Here is a 7,248-nt window from a genome sequence, read left to right on the forward strand (position 1 = left end):
CAGGCCCCGCCCCCTTCCGACCCCGCCCCCCACCCGCCTCAGGGACCCGGCCCGCAGAGTATCTGGGTGCGGGGTGCGCCGCGGGGGAGGGGCGGTGCCGGGTGCCGAGCTCTGGGAGGGCGCACCCTGGTGCCCAGGTGCTCGGGTTGTGGCAGAGAGGACTACGGGCGGGGCGGCAGGGACCTAGCAGGAGGCGAGCCGAGGACCAGGACCTGAGGGCCGGGAGGGTGGGCGCGGCTGGAGGGGAAGACACCGCTGGCGTGGGCAGGAGGGGCCGCGAATTGCTGCAGCCCGTGGGAGGCAGCGCCCTGCAGGCCACACTCGCGGGGTCTGCTGTGGAGGTGGCCTCGGCGCCGCGCACCGCTCCGTGCAGGTGCGGGCGGGGCGCTGTGCCTCCCGGGCGAGGGCGCTGTCAGTCCCGATTGCCTGCCCCAGCGCCCCGCCCGCCCGCCCTCGTCACTGTCGCCGTCCTGCGTGGGCCTCGCACGTCGCTCCCTCCTCCTAGGAAGATGACAAGCCCATCCCCTCGCCACTACCCGCGCAGGTTTTCGTGCGTGCGCGGTCTTCCCCAGCTCCTCCACGCACAGCCTAACCCAGCGCTGCACACGGGAGGATCTAGGGCCAGCAAGGAGGCCCGGCCAGCACAGCCTCCTCTGGCCCAGGGACAGACAGGAATTTGGCTTAGCAGGGACCTGGCTTCCTCAGGGCTGCATCGGGGAGTGGTCCCCCCCAAGACACTCCCTTTACTGAGGATTAAACCTTGAACCCAGGGCGTTGCTCTGAGCTACCCCCAACCCATTTTTTATTTCAAGACAATCTTTCTAAATTGCCAGGCAGGGCTTGAACGTGCGCTCCTCCTGCCTCAGCCTCAGAACCCAGGGATGAGAGGTGTACACCCCGCGCCCGCCCATCACTCAGGTACAGTGTGTGGTCATTGAGCGCCTACCACACACAGGCGCAGCCCTTGACAGGAGTGGAGGGGCAAACAGAAGCAATGCCTCACCCTGTGCCCGCTGCAGGCCCCCTGGGGAGGAACTGGCCCACCTCACCCTGTGGGCCACACAGTCCAGGGGCAGGGCACTGGGCCACTCCCCTGCCTCACCTTCCAGCCCCCTCTGAAGCTGCAGCAGCTTTTCAGCCTCCCACCATGACGTCCGGCCTCATCGTACTGAAGGACTGAGGCCAGTGAGAATGACTTTCCGGTTCCTGGCGACCAGTCCTGGGCACACTGACCTCCTGTCCTCATGCACCCTGGACAGTACTCCCACCCCGCAGCCATCGTCCTGCCTCTATTGCTCAGTTGTGATAGGAGTGATGAGGCCTGCTCCTTCTCGTGGCCCTGCTAGCTATGCCGCCCTGTGCCTCAGTTTCCCCCATAAGTGCAGCAATACTGGGAAGTGCAACTGAACCGGCATCGTCCCTGCCAATCCCGGTGTGGTATACCTGAGGGCAGGGCCTCAGGGCTAGGTGAAGCCCGGCTGGTGTCAGTAGAAATCCTGCACGGTCCCTACTGGAGTCCTTGGGCCCCACCACACCGGAGGAGCAACCTCCACAGGGAGCCAAATGGCCGCACCCTGACTTTGGGCTTCAGCCTCCAGGGCTGCAGAAGAAGTAGATACATGGGAGAGCACACTCGGCATGGCCACCCGGCCAGGAAGGAGAGCACACCCGCCCCCCGCCCTCCTTCACAATCTGGAAAGGCCATCACCTCCAGCGCTGTGAGAAACACGCATGTTATTATGCCACCCAGGAAACAACACTGTTCTAGCAGTCATAAGTGACTAAAACATCCCCCCAAAGATAAGCCCACCTTGACTTCCAAGTATGGTTTTGCTAGTTTTGGGAATTTTCTACAAGTAGATTCACAGGTATAAATTTTTTCCCATTTTTTCTCAACATATTTTTGAGCTTCATGTTATTACAAATGGTAACTGATTTGTTCTTTTTCACAGCTGTGTAGTATTCCTTTGGAAGCACATGGCCATTTGCCCAAGGCTGGCATCTTCTACAAAGACTGAAGATTGTAGGCTGCAAGGGTAAGCGCTCCCACAGCTTAGCATTGCTGTGCACACAGTGCCAGGATGGCCCAGCTCAGCACCCCTGTGCGTGCAGTGCCAGGACAACCACGTGACAGGCCTGTGCTTGTCCAGCTGCACTGTGGACGCCGGGCCATTTCCTGGGAACAGAAAGCCTCTCTCGCCGTGCAGCCTCCTTCACTGAGGCGCCACCACAACCTGTGGGCTCACTTGCTCACGAAGCCTCATCTCTCCGCACACTGGACTGGCCTGCTTCCCTGCCAGGCTCCTGTGCCTTGCAGGTCCCAGGAAGCCCCGCAGCGCCTCCCCCAAGGGCCCTTTCCCATCTGCTCAGATCTCCGAGCTCACGGCTCTGCATGCTGCGTTCAGGGCCTTTCCAGATGGGCATGGTGGCTCACCACAAAAGCAGCACCCTGGGAGGCTGAGGCAGGAGGATCACAAGTTCAAGGCCAGTCCGGGAAACCTAGCAAGGCCCTGTCTCAGAATAAAAAAGGGTGTAAGGACTGAGCTCAGCACGAAGGTTCAGTCCCCGCTGCACGAGCAAGCCTGCCCACCACGCTGCTGGCCACCGTCTCCTCCCTCCTGGCCCTGCCAGCGGGGCCATTCGCTCCCCTAAACTTTGAAAGCACCCTGCGTGCCTGCCCACAGATGGACGCACAAAGAGGAGGCTGTGTTTGCGCAGCGTGGAGCAGAGCTGGCCGTGAGGAAGGAGGGGGGAGCCGGGGGCAGGAGCCCACGAGACCAGGCCTAAGAGAGCTGAAGCAGACAGAACCCGACACCACAAGGTAATGGGTCATGGGAAGTAGAGGGGAAAGCTTTTTGAGATAGCAAAGAAACCAAGAGCTCAGGGGAGGGGCAGGGAGGAACTGGGACCCAAAGCCATGAAGAAAATGAAGATGTGTTAGGCAGAGGCCCCAAGCGAGCCCCATAGGCTACACATGTGTGCTGATAAAAGTTACAATTATGAGACTGGGCGTGGTGGCACGTGCCTGTAATCCCAGCTCTTGGGAGGCTGGGATCACTATAAGCGGATCACTACGAGTCCAATCTAGTAGTGAGACCCTGAACACCCTGTAGACCCTTCCCTAAAATACAAAAAAAAAGTTAAAATTAGTTCTAGTGTGGAGACAAATACCTGTCATCCCAGTACTTGGGAGGCTGAGGCAGGACGATCTCTGTGGATCTCAGGCCAGCCTGAACTACACAGTGTGCCCTTTCTCAAAATAAAATAAAATAATAAATAAACAATAGTGAAAATGTAGCGTGACCATCTGCGCAGACCTTGAATGACTGAAGAACAGGGGCCCTATCACAGTGCTGGTGACGACAGTGAGAACTCTGCAAGCATCACTGTGCCGTGTGAGCTGTTCGTTACAGCAGCAAGCGGTCCTCATCCTGACTTCTACATTTCGCCCGACAGGTGGGCGCTCAGCCTGTCCCAGAACAGGCGGAGCCCTGCAGCCTGAAGGGTCAGGATCGTGGTGCAGCAGCCGCATCTGCAGCTTACCTGCACCTCGCCATGTGCCCAGCCAGCTGGGGCAGCCCTGGCCTTGGACATTCTAGCCCGAGACCCAGGGATGGCCATGTTTGTTCCCTGCCAGCCATGTGCAGAGGTAGAGGACAGCTGGCCAGCGAGCTCACGCTGAGGATGTCACTGGCCCATGTGTCACAGAACCCCACACCTGACTTCCTCAGGATAGCAAGGGACACCAGGGCACATGGCCACATGGCCTGGGTGAGCTCAGGACAGTCTTCCTCCAGGACTGCAATGCTTTGCACAATAAGGCAAGTAGCCATGGTCCTCAGTTATGGAATGTCCTGCGTCCCAAATCACCAGCTCACCTGCGGCAGCCCGACACTTGCTGGAGTCCATACAGACCTGGGCTAGAACTCCTGCAGCTACTCTGCAGCGTCCCCACTGGCACTGTGTAAGGATCCGTGGGTCTCAGTGCAATCCGTCGTACCCGGGGAGAAATGGCGGCAGGAATGAGAGAAAGTTAGACAAGAGTCGTGTGAGGTGGTGGCCCGTCTGCCTGGTTGGCGAGACGACCCCCTGAGCAACAACATGGACGTTTATTTATACCTTTGCAAAGTTAGTGATACATGACACAAGGTTGCCTAGTGACTAGCAGCTGACACTAACCAGTCAGGATGCTCATCCCAGGGCTGAGGGAGCTCATTTGCCCGCTTTCCCGCCGTGACCGATTTTCCAGCTTCCACGGCTCCGGCTGCACGGTGCAGGTCCCGGGCTGGGCTTCTGGCCCGCCTGGCACAGCCTCGTAGCGGCAGCTGAAACTTGCGCCATGGCAGCTACTTCCTCCAGCAAAACCACAGCCCCAGGGCCGCCGACACAGCCCGGCCAGGTCACCGAGCCTCTGGGTGGGCGTGTCCTTGATGGCTGCGGCCAGCCAGCGCCTTCCCTGCGGAACGTGTCACTAGCCTTCCCAGGGATAGTCTCATTTATTGTGTTTCACCCGTGTTAAGAGCGCAGTCCAGTGACGCGAGGCCTGCACCGCCGCAAGCCCCAGCCTTTGCAATACTGACTAAAGGAATCCGCCTCGGCGCTCTGACTGATGTGCTTCAGCTCTTCCCATCCACAGAGTAAAACAAGGGCGCGAGGGAGGGAGAACAGCCCAGGCCTACTCCTCCTTCCTCTTTCCTGAGGCAGATGCTGTCTCTGCGGTGCTTTCTCCCATCCATGTTCTTTCCTTTAACACATACATACATTATTTCATTTTGTGTAATTTCAAAATTTATATAAACGTCACCGCCTTGGTTGCCCCACGCTGCAAGCTGCTTCCCCCAAGCCTCATTTTTTCCAGCTACCCCTGTGTCTGCCTTGATCTGGACGCGGGAAGACAGCCACCGGCGAGGCGCTGGCGCGCACCGCCACACACACAGCACCAGAGCCCGTCTAAGCCGCTTCCCTGCGTGGGGTCCAGAGATGCCACCAGGCAGCCGGGAATCAGCCACGGTGGAGAATGCACACCGCGCAGGTCAGCAGCACAGCGCAGCGACAGCGACTTGATAAACATGCCCCAGCACACTGCTGTCCACAGCTGGTCTATTATCCCCGGCCTGTCTCCACTCACCTCCGTGGATATTCACACTGCCTCTTACCTTGCAGAGTTTCAGACAACACTGGAGTGACTTCCTTTGCCCAGGTCCCCAAACCATATAAAAGTTTTGAGATAGATGATGAGGGTGGGGCAAACCAGCCGGACAAGTGGGCGTGGCCTGTCAATCACGGGGGGCGGGCACAGGCTCAAGAGGAACCAATCAGAAAGTGTTGTCTTCACCTCTTCTGGCTCCAAAGCAAGCCGGGTTTGGATAGTCGGCCTAGATCTGAGGTCAGGCTGGAGAGCTCGCGAGGACCCTGCCCGGGACTGCTCGTCCCTGCCGGCCTTTCCGCTTGGTGCGCTCACTGTGCAGAGCCTACTTCTTGTCTACTTTAATACGTGTAAAGCCTCTCTGCTTTTCTAAATGGGTCTAGTCCAGTTCTTTGTTCAGGACACCCAGAACCTGGAACAGTCCCCTAAAGGATTCTGCAGCGCCCGGAATCCAGTCGCAGTTTCTGAGCACGTGGACGGGAGGCCGCTGGGGCGTGCTGGGCCCTGCTTGCTAGTGGGGTGGGCGTTTAACTTCCAACTCGCTGCCAAATCGAGAAGCAATTTACACTCTTACCACAGGGTATCACGCACGTCCTCGGGGACACTACAGTAGAACTGATTTCATGCGATGGTGGCCATCAGCTGACATGCTGATTGTTTAATTTGCAGCTCTTGTTTACTGGCATGGTTGGGAATCTTCCCACCTGCCCCTTTAACACCTTCTTTTTGAGTTTCCTGTTCTTCCCCTCTGCCTGTGTGCCCATCCGGTAGCTTATTGCCTTTCTTCTTACTAGCTTCCTGGAGCTTTTCATATCATGGTACCAGCTAGTCCCCGTTTTTTCGTGTCTTGCACAATTCTCTTCTCATCCGCTGCCTTTCTGTTAATAGTGCGTGCGGGCCTCTCCCCCAGAGAAGAAGCTAAAGTTGTAGCACAGATTGCCACCGCTGGGTCTGGGCCGTAACAGTGACGCCGCCGATGGAAAGCGCTTGTGCCTCGGGCCTAGCAATGCTTTTCTATTAAGACAGGTTCCCACTGCCATTCAGGCTGGCCTTGAGCTCACTTTGCAGCCCAGGCTGGTCTCACACTCACGACAACCCTTCTGCCTCAGCCTCCACAGTGCTGGGATTGCAGGTGTGCGCCTCCACGCCAGGCCGTAGCAGTGCTTGGAAAGCTTGCCTGTGAAAAGCGACGCTGGCTGGTACGTTTGATGGGTGTCTTTTCTCAGACTGAACATGCTCTTCCTGGTTTTCTGATAGAGCTTACCTAGATGAGTCCTGAATCTACCTGATGTGGTTGCTTTGTGCTGTTGTATCTACTGGTGTGACCATAGGGCTTTTTGCCTTTAATCTCCTTTTTTTTTTTTTTTTTTTTTTTGCGGAACCGGGGATTGAAATCAGGCGCTATATTCCACTGAGCCATCTCCCCGGCCCCTGCCTTTAATCTTTTAATAGAATGGGTTAACACTTTAGTCTATAACCATCCTTGAATTCGTAGGGCAAATTGCTCAAGATATAGATATATTCATATTTATCCTGCTGATATTTTGAGTGTTTACAGGTAGGCTTGGCTAATGACTCCCTGCAGTTTCCAGCAACTCATAAAATGAGCTCAACAATGTTTACTGTGTCTCTGATATTTTCAACTTTTTGAGCCAGCATCTCACTATGCAGCTCAGGCTGGCCTTGAGCTCACTCTGTAGCCCAGGCTGGTTTCAAACTCCCAACCATCCTCCTGCCTCAGCCTCCCAAGCTCTGGGGTCACAGGCAGGCACCACCATGGCTACAGCTTTCTTTTTTTTTTTTCTTTGCTCCCAGTTCCCTCAGGGCAGGTTTGGGTGGCTTGAGTTATGGGGATTGAACCACAGCAACCTGAGCCTGACTGCTTTGTTGAATCAGCCATTTAAGGAACTGAGCTAAGGGGCAGGCCCCCTGCTTTTCATTTTTATAGGTTCCAAACCAGCTTTTCTCTTATGAGTCCTGCTTGGACATCATCTCTAGGAAATCCTCAACTAACTCAGGATCACGACCATGTTTACCCTGTTTTCTTCTGCAAGGGAGGCTGGCAGGCAATGGCCAGGAGTCCCACTACTGTGTCACCTGAC

Source organism: Octodon degus, unplaced genomic scaffold, assembly GCF_000260255.1.
Source record: "Octodon degus isolate 3935 unplaced genomic scaffold, OctDeg1.0 scaffold00006, whole genome shotgun sequence".
Classification (NCBI taxonomy): Eukaryota; Metazoa; Chordata; class Mammalia; order Rodentia; family Octodontidae; genus Octodon; species Octodon degus.